The 14297-nt window shown below is 48.5% G+C and overlaps 1 pseudogene; it reads right to left on the reverse strand.

Moving 5' to 3' along the window:
- Positions 1–7933: 7933 nt before the first annotated feature.
- LOC144250603 (vomeronasal type-1 receptor 90-like) lies at positions 7934–8881 on the reverse strand (annotated as a pseudogene).
- Positions 8882–14297: the final 5416 nt, after the last annotated feature.

Consider the following 14297-nt stretch of genomic DNA (forward strand, 5'->3'; position numbering starts at 1 on the left):
AAGGGGACAGGACTGGAGAGGTACTGACCCCTGCCTTGGATATGCACCCGATCAGGGGAGCTGCGGGTATTGGACTCAATTTCAGCCTAAGGAGCCCAAGACCCACGGAGGCGAAGGTGTTTCCCCAAAGTCACCAGCCAGGGTGGGGCAGAGCCGGTTTGCAAGGAAGGTGTCCCCGACTCTGGTAGACCCCCGTTTCCCCCACCCCCTGGCATGACCTCCCTACATGGTTGTCACCACTGTCTGCATGAACCTCTCTCCCTCTCTGACACTGCATGTCCCTTCTCCCCTGGAAGCCACCACATCCTTCCACCACATGGTTTCCTGCACAGCGTGGGCATCGCAGATCCAAGGAACAGAAAAGGCAGGTGTCCCTAGGGGTCAGAGGGCTAGGGAGCAAGGCCACTCTTCCAGACGGCTGGGTCTCAAGTGAGGATAACACGACTAGTGGTCGGGAAAGAGAGCTCTGGGCACCACAGAGTTATTTCAGATCCTAAGAGAATGGCATTGGACCAGAGCCGTGAAGGACACCGGATCTGGGGCTTGGCATTCCAGGAAGGGGACCGCCTAGTGTCAAAGCTCCGAGGTGGGCGTGAGCCCAGGAGGGGATGCTGGGGCCATGCTGGACAGAAAGAAGTCCGGGGGGGGGGTGAGAGGAGCTATGCAGAGCCCAGAACTGTGCGCAGGTTGCGAGCGCAGGAGTTCAGTGGGAACACGCTGAGGATGAAGGAGGGGTGAGTCACTGGGTTGGTGGGTCCAAGTCTCCCTTTGCTGCTCTAAAAGAGACTCCACCAGGGGGTGGGGAGAGCCAGGCAGGCCACAGAGACCCCACTGTGGGTCCAGGCACCAAGCACCGTGGTCCACACCTGTCATCCTAGAGGCTCCGGAGGCTGAGGCAGGAGGATTGCAAGGTGGAGGCCAGCCTCAGCCACTTAGCCAGGCCGTAAGCAACTGGGTGAGACCCTATCTCTAAATAAAATAGAAAAAGGGCTGGGGACGGGGCTCAGGGGTCCAGTGCCCCTGAGTTCAGTCCTGGTACGAGAGAGAGAGAGAGAGAGAGAGAGAGAGAGAGAGAGAGAGAGAGAGTTAGTTAGTTAGTTTACGTAAAAGAAAGACACACTGCTGGTGTGGTGGGCTGGGACATTTCTGCTGGAGCTCAGAGCCACTATGGAAGGTGGCTGGAGGTTGCCTGGTGAGGGAGCCAGGGATATGCAGGGCCACTCCAGTCTGGGGTCTCGATTGATTGTGTCATTGTAGTTACCCACCCCAGTTGCCCAGGTGTGTGGGAAGGTCTCCAGAGGGTCCCAGCCAAACTCCTGCACTCCTGAGTGCCCCCCCTGCCCATCATCTGCAGATACTGTCCACCCTGCACAGTCTGCTTCCAAAACACCTGTCAGATGCATCATTATGACCTCAGGGCAAAGCCTCATCCATGTCACATGTTGAGGGACCCTTGTGACCTGGACATTGGGACGGATATTACAGAGAGACCAGTGGATCAGGGCAGACGGGCAAGGTGGCTGCAGGTGAGAGAGGTGGAGGAGGAAATTAGGATTGAAGAGCAAGCGATCCATAAGTCCAGATTCTGCCCTCCTGGGGCCAGAGCCTGAGGACTGATTTAATACCACACAGAGGTGGCACCTGTATGTGCCAGGTGGTGGGGTGTCACTCAGAGATCTGGCCCCTGATAGTGCTCTCATGCAGATGTTGTTATTGTCGTCACATGCATCATTATTTTATAGAACAGGAAATGTCAGTCATGGAGGGATAAAGAAAAGCCCCAAAATGTCCCACAGCCAGCACCTGGCGGAATTGAGATTGAACCCTAGAGAGTGTTGAGAGAGCTATGTAAGTCAGCTTTCGGTTACTGTGACAAAACGCCCGAGATAAATCAAGTTGTAAGCGGGGGGAAAAAAGGTTTATTCCTCCCTTCCACCCAGCCCACTCCTGGATCATCCTCCACTCAGGGAAACAGCTGCCTTCATCGGCCTGGCCTCTACCCCAGGCTGAAGGAGGATGGCCACCTGTGTCCCCAGCCCTGGTATTAAAAGGTGACACTGTGGGGTCAGCTCTCTGGGGGGGGGGTTAGATCCCAGCTCTGCCACCTTTGAGGGTCGTGATCCAGGCGGATCGCACTTGCTGGGGTTCTAGGGGCTTGTCATTCAGTCCTTGGTGGGCTGGGGGGGTCCCTGGGGACCCCAGACCAAGGGGAGGACCTGTTTTGTGGGACTCGCTGCAGAAAACGGACCCCAGATCTCTCTGCCCAGTGGGTTCCCTGTGCTGGGACCCAGGGAAGCAGAGGATGCCTGTCAGCAGCGGCGGCTCAGGTTGAGCCCAACCCGGCAACTCTGGGGCAGGTGACAATTGGCCGCGTGCTTTGGCGCCACCTGCTGGACACAGCAGGGAAGGCCGCTGGGGTTCCCCGGGCACAATAAGGCTCATCACTGTCGCGCAGGGAGCCCCCTGGGGGGTGCCCAGGGTTTTCATTTTCCTTTCTTGTGCTCTTTGGGAAAATTCAGCAGAGAAAAAGCTTTTACTGATAAACTACTTAGTGCCACGCTGGTCCAATCAATCAATCAATCAATCATCTATCTGTATCAATATGTTGGTCCTGGGGATGGAACCCAGGGGCCCTTGACCCCTGAGCCCCGTCCCCAGCCCTTTTTTGGATTTTATTTAGAGACAGGGTCTCCCTGAGTCGCTTAGGGTCTTGCTAAATTGCTGAGGCTGGCCTCCACCTCGTGATCCTCCTGCCTCAGCCTCAGACCTTCACGGATCCATGTGAGGAGAGCGAGAGACATGGCCGTAGAAGCCACGAGGTGACAAGCAGGGCTGTGACCCTGTCCCATGCGGGCCTTCTCTCGAGCCTCCTCCAGCGTTTGGCCCCCTTGGGACAGGCAGGGGTCTCCCCCCCCCTCCCCGGGAACTGGGTCCCAGCTGAGAAAGCTCTTGCTCCTCCCCCCTGGGTTGAAGCTGTCACCTCTAGGCTCTGTCTCCCAGAGGAGCACAGGTGGGACAAGATGGGGCCTGGGGATCCCTGCCCACAAAAGCTGGGCAGCCGCAGGAACCCAGTACCTCCTGTGCCTATCAGACTGCTTTCCCAGACGGTGACAAAATGCCTGAGGTAATCCACCAAAAAATCAGGGAAGGTCGATTCTGGGTTAGGGTTCCAGAGGTTTCAGTCTATTATCTGGTGACCCCTGGGCTGGAGGCCATGGCCGAGGGGACCTGTTCATCTATGGCAGGGGGAAGCCGAAGTGGGGTGGGGAGGAGAAAGGGCTGGGGTCAAGGACATGCCCTGACTTTGTCCTACAAGGCTCCACCTCCTAAATATTTGACCGCCTCTTAGGAGTGTCACAGCCTGGGGACCGAGCCTTGACCACGTCGGCCTTTGGGGACACTTAAGATCCAAACTGTCCACCTTCCACCGGGTCTAATAAGGACCCCGCCCCTCCCTCTGAACTGTAGCTGCACTAATCGTTTATTGAGCATCTACTACGAGGCGCCCTCTCTACCTGGTGACCTGGAGCAAGGGACTCATGTCCAAGGTCACCCTGGTGTGACAGTGTCTCTTTCCACAAAGCATCTGGTGTGTGGCTGTTCTTGGGTGCCTCCGGGTCCTGTGGGCTGCATGGTACCTCACTGGTCACTGGTCTGCTGACCGCGGGCTCCTGGTCACCTTGGGAAGAGGCGCTTATCGCGGTCCCACCCCGAGTCCTTCCTGAGGATGCTCCGTGGCCGGGGCAGCTCATCCCGTGGGCTGGGCCCTTCCTCTGGGCCTGGAATCTGTCCCTCCCTTCAGATCTCCCGGGTCAGGCCGGTGACCCTGGGCCATGTGACTTCCTCCAGGGCCTGGCCCTGGGTCCCTGCCTGACTCCCAGCCCTCTCTGCCTGGTTTAGTGACTCATCCTGGGCCTGACGTACCGGACAGGGCTCAGCTGGGGACAAGGACGCCCACAGCTTGTCATGTTGGGGAGAAAGTGCATCCTGGGGTCCAGCTCTGACCCTGGCCCAACAGCACTTGTGCCTCCAGGGAGTGCCCCTCCACATGTCCCCTGCTCCTGTGTGCACCCACTCCCCGAGAGGCCTCTGTCCCCCGTGTCCTGGAGTAGAGAAAACCTCTTTGGAGGAGACAGAGAGCTCTGAGGACACGTCCCAGTGCTACTCTGCCCTTGCTGTGTGACTTTCGGAAAGTGAATCCACTTCTCTGGGTCTTAGATTCCCTGTTTTTTTTTTTTTTTTTTTGTCAATTAAAAGAAAAAAAAGCCTCCATCTTTAGAATGTGTGATGGTTAAATAAAATGACCTACGTGTCCTGGTGCCTGGGCCCCAGCGCCAAAGGATAAAATGGGGATCTCTGGGGAGCAGATCTCAGAAATTGGATTCTATTAAAACTTGCAGGGAGGCTGGGGCCGGGGCTCAGGGGCAGAGCAGTTGTCTAGCACGTGCGAGGCCCTGGGTTCGATCCTCAGCTCCACATAAAAATAAATAAATAAAATAAAGGTTTTGTGTCCACTATCACTAAAAATATATATTTTTTAGGGGGTGCCAGGGATTGAACTCAGGGGCACCCGACCCCTCAGCCCCCTCCCCAGCCCTATTTTGCATTTTATTTAGAGACAGGGTCTCCCTGAGTGGCTCAGGGCCTTGCTTTGGCTGAGGCTGGCCTCCACCTCGCGATCCTCCTGCCTCAGCCTCCCCAGCCCCTGGGAGGACAGGTGTGCACCACTGTGCCCGGCTCTTTACTCTTGATGCCAACACTGGAGCCCTAAACCTCAGGGCCCCTGTGTCTCCCCCGAGCAAACTTTTTTTTTGTACCAGGGACTGAACCAGGGGATGTGTGACCACCGAGCCTCGTCCCCAGCCCCCCTTTTAAAAAAATGCATTTTGAGACAGAAATTTTTAATGACCACGTGAACGCGATCTTCTATCAAATACGGATTTTGGTCACCAAAGAAAGAGGTCACGTTAGCAATGGCTTCTCTTTCACCGGAATTTTTTTTCTTAGATTCAAGTTAAAATGAATAAAATGAATAAATAAAAACCCATCAACCTAACCCACCCGGTGCGCCCTGGGCTTAGTGGGATCTCCCCCCTGTTGGACGTGCTGAGCCGCGCCGCATTGGACACCAGGTGGCGCTAGAGATGCACCTGTTGGACGTGCTGAGCCGCGCATTGGACACCAGGTGGCGCCAGAGCTGCGCGTAAACTCTCCCTGCAGCCACAGCCTTGGGCTCTGGGCTCATGAGCCTGGTTCCTGGAAAACCTTCAGGATTCCTCTTAAGAGCAGCAACTAGTTTTAGTGTAACTCAGTGAAGTTGATGCATGGAATAAATTTTCCCGCCAGGAAAGGGAGGATTATTACACTCTGCCCAGAGTGTTTTTGGGTCCATCTTCTTGCAAAGCAAAATACACAATGAGACCCCCCAGTGAGAGGAGGATCTGAATTCAGCCTTGAACTCAGACTCATCTTGAAATGTGGGTCTTCTGGGAGTCCAGGTTTCCTTCCATCTTCCAAGAAACCAGTGGCATTTCTCCCAACTCCAGAGGTCCACGTAGAAAAATCGATCCTCAAGATTTTGTTTTGCAATTCTGGATCTCAAGCCCAGGACCCCATAGGTGCTAGGTAATTGTTAGACTCAAAATTTTAATAAAAGGGTTGAGGACATAGCTCAATCACAGAGTGCTCCCCGGGGTTCAATGCCAGGTACCCAAAAGAAAAAAAAATTGCTAAGGAAATGTGACATGTGAAAGATTGGAGAATAGAGGGTGACTTTTAAGAATTCAGAACTCAAGTAGATATTTGCTTAAAAGTTCAAATGGCCTCCAACTCGCGATCCTCCTGCCTCAGCCTCCTGAGCCACTGGGAGGACAGGTGAAATTTTTTGTTTTTTTTTTTAAATTTCAACCTTTAATTGACGTTAATGTCTTGACTTGTATCTGGAGTACACTATTATAAATCTATAGATGTTTAAATTGTTTTGTGATCACATTATGGTAATTAACCACAATGTATTTTTCTCAAATTGTGTCATTTCTAAGTATAAGGAGACCCAGAACCCTTCTGAGTCGTTTTTAATACATGAAAATGTCATGCGTCCTTTCGCACAAACTTGTTTGAATTACTAATTCAAATGACGCTGGAAAGAATGATATTATGTCTGACTATTTAGAGTCAACGTATAAATATTTATTTATGACATTTTAACGTGAAAATGTACAGTGACGGTTGTGAAATTGCTTTCCTCTTATGCCATATTTGGAAAATGGGTGGGTGGGGTTGCTTTCATTGCATTTAACTCATTTTAGAAGTTGAGGTACCCAAATGCAGTAAAACTCTTACAGCTCATGCTACCATCGCCTGTAAATTGGTGCAGCGGATGGAATTATGTTCTGCATTCCTTCAAATAATGTAGTTATGGAAATATACAAATTTTGGATAAGGCTGGGATGAGAAGAAGACGTGGATTTTCAACACGATTCAGAAATGAAGACCTCCGTTCATCGTGGCTTTAAAATGGCTGGAAAGCCCTATTTTTTCTGAAGGTCAAATTCCACAAGAGCAGCAAGAAAAATGGATCTCCTTTCTCCAGAGCGTGAACAAGAGTGAGAGGGCATTTCTAAGGACAAAACCTAACCATGTAGAACGGGCGAGGTCACACACATCTGGAGTTTTGCAGCTGGGTGGGGTCCAACACTTTTTGGCGGAGGATGTGTACCCAGGGGTGTGTGTGCCCACGGAACCACATTCTAAGTCACCGTCACCTCTTTTTTTTAAAAATTAAGAGACAGGATCGTGCTAAGTTGCACAGGGCCCTGCTGCATGGCTGAGGCTGGCTTTGATATTGCAATCCTCCTGCCTCAGCCTCCCATGCTGCTGGGATATCAGGCGTGCACCACCATACCCAGCTTCTCTCCAAAATTCCCTATCAATCACACACTAATGTATCCGTACAACAGAGCCATCAAATACATGCAACTTAGTGAAATATTACATGTAAGTACTTTAAAGATAGGTATGTAGCCATGTCTGGGTGAATATCTCATTTTTATTAGACAGCATTCTGGGGAATAGGATAAAACCAAGCTAAAAGAAATTGTCAGGCATGTCACCTCCCAGCCATGAGTCTGCCACTCACACTTGTCTACCAAACAGGAGTCCAGAGGCTCAGGGACAAGATGAAATCTCCCTTCTCTTGTTGCAGGGTGATCAAGGGAGCTCCTTCATTATGGCTCTTAGCCCTGCCATGGTACTTGGAAAAGGTACAGCTCCAAAAGCAAACACGATCACATTTTGTAAAGTAGAGAAAGCAAACATTCTCAGAAATACTGGGCCTTCCACAGAGAGTGACATCGATCATAGGAAAACTAACCTGTGCTGGGCATGGGGGTGCGTGCTTGTGATTCCAGCATTTGGGAGGCTGAGGCTAGAGGATCGTAACTGCAAGGCCAGCCTCAGCCCTAAAAATCTTAGCAAAACCTTCTCTCTAAATAAGAGAGCTTTTTTCCCCTTCACATCCTCACCAGCATTTAATTTTGCCTTTTTTTGTGACTAACTCACTATTCAACTGGGGACCAGGGAGCAGGTCACTGTCACAATGAATTTACATTTCCCCGATGAATAATGACATTTTGAACATTTAAAAACTACCCACTGGCTCTCCTGATCCTGCACCCCTGGGCCCATCGATTGGAAAAATTCCTATTGCTAAGGATCCAACTCGACGCAAAGTCATCAACCATAAATAAAACCCAGATACTGTGTCCACCTAAAACTAAAAAAAAAAAAAAAAAAATTTAAAAAAAATTAAAAAAAATAAAATGAAATAAAAAACCCCACTTCCCACTCCTTCAAAACAGAGAGCACACCCACCAACCACTCCATGGTTCATTGGGACAAAGCTGGGCAGTGGCTCAGGCAGGGGACTGAACAATCATGCAACGATGAAGCACTGACCATTCTTCTGCCACAAGCCTTTCAAAAGGGTGACACTCTGTTTTTCGGTGCAGATGAACACCAAAGGACTGACGGTGGCATAGCCGTTGGCCAACATCATCTAGATACAGCGACAAACAGGGTCATTTCTCCACATGGTTCTGAAGGAGGAGATGACGCAGTCCAAACAGTCCATGAGCACGAAGGAACCCATGAGCAGCAGGATGGTCCTAGTGGCCCTCTGTTCTGGGGAGGATTTTGGAGATGGGTTGGTGCCGTGAAGGTGCTGGCACTGCCTCTTATGCCTGCACAGGAGGGTCACCATGTACCCACTGGAGAGGGCCATGAGCCCTATAAGGACCAACGTCCCGAAGTGCACCCAGGATGGTAAATAGATGCCTGAGGAAGTGGCTCCTGTGGATCATAGTGCAGGAGTCACTGAGGAACATTAGATTGGGTGACGTCCTGTTGGAGTCATCGACCACAGGGACGGAGAAGTGGGCACTCAAGGACATATAGAAGACCCACAGGACAAGAAGGGACCTCAGGCTGTCCTGTGGGGACTTAGGCTTGAACTTTGCCAAGGGGGAGTTTCTGGGGCTGAGGGTGGTGGCCTGCAGGATGCTCAGCAGGCAGGTGGCCGAAATGGACAGGCCCCTCATCAACCTGTACCAGTTGGCAACCGATTTGCATCTGATGTCACCCCAAAGCCCCTGTTGAGGGGACAAAGTGTCCGTAGCTAGGAACCCCACGGTGAGCAGCATCAGGAGGTGGGTCAGGGCCAAGAGACCGAGGATCCAGTCCGTGCTCTTGAGCCTCTTGTCACAGAGGAACTTAAAACGAGGAACAGAAAGAGGAGGGCGTTGGCCAGGACCCCAAGTCTCACTTCAGAGTAAAAGGTGCGTCTTAGGTTAGCAACACCATTTAGCTCGGGGTGTTTTCCCATCCTTGGGGACAAGGCTCATGGAGTACATGCCTTAGGAGAAAAGGAAGAAATTCATTATCATAAGTGTTAAAATTCATCCATCTCAGCCAACACTGTTGCTACGAGGGAAAATATTTGGACTCCCAATGTCCCTTTCTCCCTCCAATATGCAAATTTCCATGGCAGCCTCTGGAAGCCACGCCTCCTCCTCTCTTTTCCCTTCCTGGCCCAGCCACCCCTGGATTCTATTTGATGCAAATTACCAAACTTTCCTTTAGACGTTTAAAAAAAATGACCATATGTCCTAGAAGTCGTTCCCTGGGATGACCTGGAGTTTTTCATGGGGATACCTTACTGCAAGGGAGATTTCTTGTGCTCTTTCCATCCATCCTCATCCAGGAATATGGCACGTACAATAAACTGTACCATATTTAGTAAATTAAAGTCATGTATGTTGCATGGGAAAGGAGACCCTCCAAAGGCAAAGAGAGTCAGTCTCTTGGACGACTCAGATTCACGTGAGCTTTCTGTTTCCTTCATTCTGGTGGGTTTAGGAACAAGGTGATTTTCTTAACACATCCTCCCAGAAAACACTAAGAATTGCACACTCTGAAGTCAGATGGCTTGAAAGGGGTCAATAAGATCTGCCCTTGAAAGGGTGAGTATCCGATGTCACCTGTAAACGGCAGCCAGACTCATCGTGTGAGTCCTGGAGATCGATCGGCTGCAACAGGGTGAAGCATGTGTGCAAATCTGGGAGGGCTTCCTGACACCAGCGGTCCCTGTGGAATGGCCCTGTTTTTCACAATGGACCCTCATCCGTGTGTCACGTGGTAGACTTCACAGAGTTCTCTTAATCTCGGGTCCCCTCCATCACCCACTCAGAGAGGCTGAAAAATTACCAGAATATCTGAGTCTGTTGGCCATCTCGGTCCAGAGACAGGTGATGGAATTTTAGGTCTATTTGAATCCCCCCCTACAGCTGCATAATTTTAATATTTTTTCTCATCAGAAGTTGGCCCATGGGAGCAAAGTCCAGTTATTAAATATTAAGCAAGAACACACTTGGATATTTTTTCCTAGTTCAATAGGTGGAATCTCTGTGGTCCACAGAACCATAATGCACCCAGTTTCAGGTTCCCTGCATTTTAAGGTATTCCTTAAGGATAAGGATCCAACCTAACCTGCAAGTCTGAGTCTCCTCAGGGCCCAGGTTTTTCTCCTTACTTCCAGAGAGCGCGGGTATTTCTCCGGACTCCAGAGGCCCAGGTATAAAATGGGTACTGGATTTTTTTTTCTTGCAATGCTGAGGATCAAGCTTGGGACCCCACACATGGCAGGTAAGTTCTCTACCCCGAGCCCCACCCCACCCCGTATTCTAGAACATTCTTTATCGACTTACTGGCAGAGTATTTTCCTGGAAATACCCCACACGTATTTCCTTTCCTCCAAGCCTCTCCCATACGTAATGACTGAGATTTAGTGTGTGTTTTCATGCTCAGAACCACACTATCCCCTGAAAAGCAAAGTCTTAAGGTTAAAGCAGCTCATGAGCTTATACCTGTGAACGGCGGCTACTAAGGAATCTCCACCAGCTCACGAGGCTCGGACAGAAGGGTCCCAAGTTCAAGGCCAGCCACAGCAACGGAGTGAGTCCCTCTTGTAACTGAGCAAGAACCTGCCTCTCAATAAAATATAAGAAGGGCTAAGAATGTAGATCAGAGCGTAAGCATCTCCAGGCTCAATCCCTGATACTAAAATAATAACAGGTCAGAGTTCCCAATGGCAGTAAGACCCAAACCGTATTTTTCAAGTCTGTCTTGAGCAACCTAAGAAGAAAAAAAATTACTTTTCTAACATCAACCGGGAACTCCAAAGGAGCTTCATCACGACCCTGAACCGTCATTACCGAGAGACCCACACGTACCTGCAGGAGCAGGTCTCCATGATGAACCGATTCATGACAGGAGTCAAGTCCAAGATGCTTAAGGAAGAAGAAAAGGAGATAAATTCACATTTTCTCTGTAAATGCATTTGCATGAAAAGATGTACTTTAAAAAAATCAAAAGATGAGCATTCAGACCTGCACAGGATGAGCTCTGGTGGAGTAGAGTGGTCAGAGCTGGATGTCTCTTCTCAAGCAACCAGAAACTGCACTAAGAGACCCAGTTTGCCTCCTTCCCTTCTCCTCCCAGAAGCCCGTGCATGCAATCCCTATATCTGTGCAGCAGGGAGGCACCTACCTGGATGGATGGACGCTGGGCACTCGGTGCACCTGAGAAGAGCCTGCCTAATTTTAAGGAAAGGGGTGCTGTGAGCTCATCTCTCTGCAGCCTTTCATTTTAGCATCCTTAGTAAGGGGACAGGATCCCTCTGGGGAGCACAGGACTGTGGAGTCCCCAGAGGAACATTTCACTTGCCCCTGGATTGGATCCTGTTCTGGATAATAGCCGTCTGGGGAGACGGGTGCTCCAATTTTCTCTTAAGTTCCCTTGACAAAAAAAAAAAAATAGTTTGTGCCGACACAACTTTTCTCCATTGGATCCAAAGTTCCAATGAGCCCACAGCCATTCCACAGGTTGTGATGCCTGGATTCTGGGGAGAGAGAGAGAGAGAGAGAGAGAGAGAGAGAGAGAGAGAGACAGACTGAGTCCTGGTGTCCCCTGTGGCTCATGAAAGTGCACACGGAACAAAACAGAAAAACAGAGGCAGATCTGGAGGCCGGGGTTGAGGTCGGGCCGCAGGGAGGCCCAACGGCCGGGAGACTCAGGCAGAGTCTGAGCCCGACTCCACCCTGCTGGGAACCTCAGTGATCCACCCCCCAAGAGGTTGATATGTCGTGTCAATATTCTCATGTACCCCTTATGTATTTTTTAATTCATTTTTGATTTCTTCTGATATCCATTGATCATTCCGTAGTATGTTATTTAGTCTCTATGAGTGAGAGTGATTTCAATTTTTATTTTATTGTTGATTTCTTTTTTTAAAAAAAATATTTAGTTTTTAGTAATAGCTGGACACAATACATTTATTTATTTATATGTGGTGCTGAGAATCGAACCCAGGGCCTCACACATGCTAGGCGAGCACTCTACAGCTGAGCCCCAACCCCAGCCCTTTATTGTAAATTTCTAAATTTATTCCACTAGGATCTGAGAGGATGCAAGGTATTATCCCTATGGTTTGGTGTTTACTCTGAGTTGCTTTGTGGCCTAAGATATGGTCCCTTTTAGAGAAGAGTCTGTGTTCTGCTGAGAAGAAAGTGCACTCCATCACCGATGCATGAAACGCTCTGAATGTCTGTTACGTCCAAGTGACTGGATGGATCATGAAGTTCTCTACGTTCTTTGTTGAGTAGTTGTTTGGCGGATCTGAGCATCAGGAGAGCGGTGTGTGAAAGGGACCCAGTATTATTCTGTTGTGATGGATATCATTGTTGAAGTGGAGAAGGGTTTGTTTGATGTGTGCAGATGCTCCATTGTTTGGTGCATTAATGTTCAATATTTATGTTTTGTTGATGTCTAATTTTTCTCAGCCATCTGAAATGTCCTTCTGTGTCCCTTCTGATGAACTTTGGCTTGAAGGCCATTTTATCTGATAGGAGAATGGACCCCCTGCTTACTTACCTAGGAGACCCATGTAAATGATGATTTTTAGCTCATTTACCTTCAAATTATCCTTGAGACATGATTTGCATTTCCAGTCATTTTGGTTTATTGCTTGTTTTTAAGTTGAGTTGGTTTCTCCTTTGATTTTTTTCTTCATTTAGTATATTTTTTTCCTTTGCTGGTCTTGACTTATATTTTTCATTTCTTCTTCATGAAACATTTTATCGAGTATATTTCGTTCGACAGGCTTTCTCGTGGTGAATTCTTTTCAACTTTGTTTATCATGAAAGGTTTTTATTTCACCGTCGATTCTGAGGTTTTATTTTTCGGGGTATAGAGTATTCTTGGCTGGAGTTCATTTTCTTTCAGAGCTCAGTATATATTATTCCAAGAAATTCTAGTTTTTAGATTCTTGGTTGAAAAAAATCAGCGGAGATCCAGATTGGTTTCCTTCTAAGTGTGTCTTATTATTTTCTCTGAAAGGCCTTTAAAATTCTATCCTTATTTTTATATTAGGCATTTTCTTAATAAGGCACCTTGGGGTGGGTCTCTTGTAATTTCGTATACTTGGGGTTCTGTACATCTCTTTTATTTGATTTTCCTCTTTATTTATTTTGTTTATTCATTTTTATGTGGTGCTGAGGATTGAACCCAGTGCCTCACAAGTGCAACGCAAGCGCTCTACCCCTGAGCCACAACACCAGTCCCTCTTGTATTTGATTTTCCATTTCATTCTTTAGGTTTGGGGAAATTTTCTGATATTATTTCATTGAAAAACCATGGATTGTTTTGGTTCGTATCTCCAGGGCTTCATCTATCCCAATCCATCTCGATTTGGGTCTTTTCATGTTATCCCATATTTCTTGGAAGTCCTGTTCATGTCTCTTAACATCTTTTTTCCTTCCTTTTAAAAAATATTTATTCTTAGGTTTTAGGTGGACACAACATCTTTATTTTACATTTATGTGGTGCTGAGGATTGAGCCTAGTGCCTCATGCATGGTAGGTGAGCGCTCTACCACTGAGCCACAACCCCAGCCCCTCTCCTTCCATTTCAAGGTGATATATTTTTGTCTTCTTTTCCTGAAACTCTGTCTTCCACGAGATCCATTCTGCTGGTGATGCTTTCCCATGAATTTTCAAGTTGGCTCACTGATCCCTTCATCTTGAGGATTTTGGACTGATTCTTCTTCAGGATGTCTACCTCCTTATTAAAGGGATCGTTCACTTTTTTGTATTTTCTCTGATTTTATTTCCTACATCCCATTTCATCTTGCAGACCGACGTTTCCATGAACCTTTCTGAGTTCCATCTCTGACCCTTTGTCCACGTGGTATCCATGGAGTCGGGTGCTGAGGTATTCTGTGCTGTTGGGGATGGATTGTTCCCTTGCGTGTTCATACTGTTTGGTGGTCTCCCCATCTCTCTGGATATATCGGAAGCCATCGGATTCCTACCTAATGAGCTCAATGCCTCTGTGTTCCAGTACCTCACAGACTGGGTGAGGGGAGCCCCGCAGTGGCACCAATGTATACAGACAATATACTGCAAAGGGCTAGGTACACAGCTCCTAGGTGATGTCTACAGTGTCCGTTGCTGCAATGTCCAGGAAGCAGGTTGAGCCATCTCCATCCGTTAAAAAAAGTAAAATAATCCTGAATTAGGTCTGGCCTAGATAAAGACTAGAAATGAGGAGAGGGAAACAGGGTGTATATGTATAGGACTTCTTGAGTCACTTAGTACACAAATAATCTACAAAAAAATAATGAAAAGCAAAATCAAAAATCAAAACAAAATAACAACAGCAAAAGAGAAGTGAGAAATCTTGGT

This window comes from Urocitellus parryii, chromosome 16 (genome assembly GCF_045843805.1).
Source record: "Urocitellus parryii isolate mUroPar1 chromosome 16, mUroPar1.hap1, whole genome shotgun sequence".
Taxonomy (NCBI): domain Eukaryota; kingdom Metazoa; phylum Chordata; class Mammalia; order Rodentia; family Sciuridae; genus Urocitellus; species Urocitellus parryii.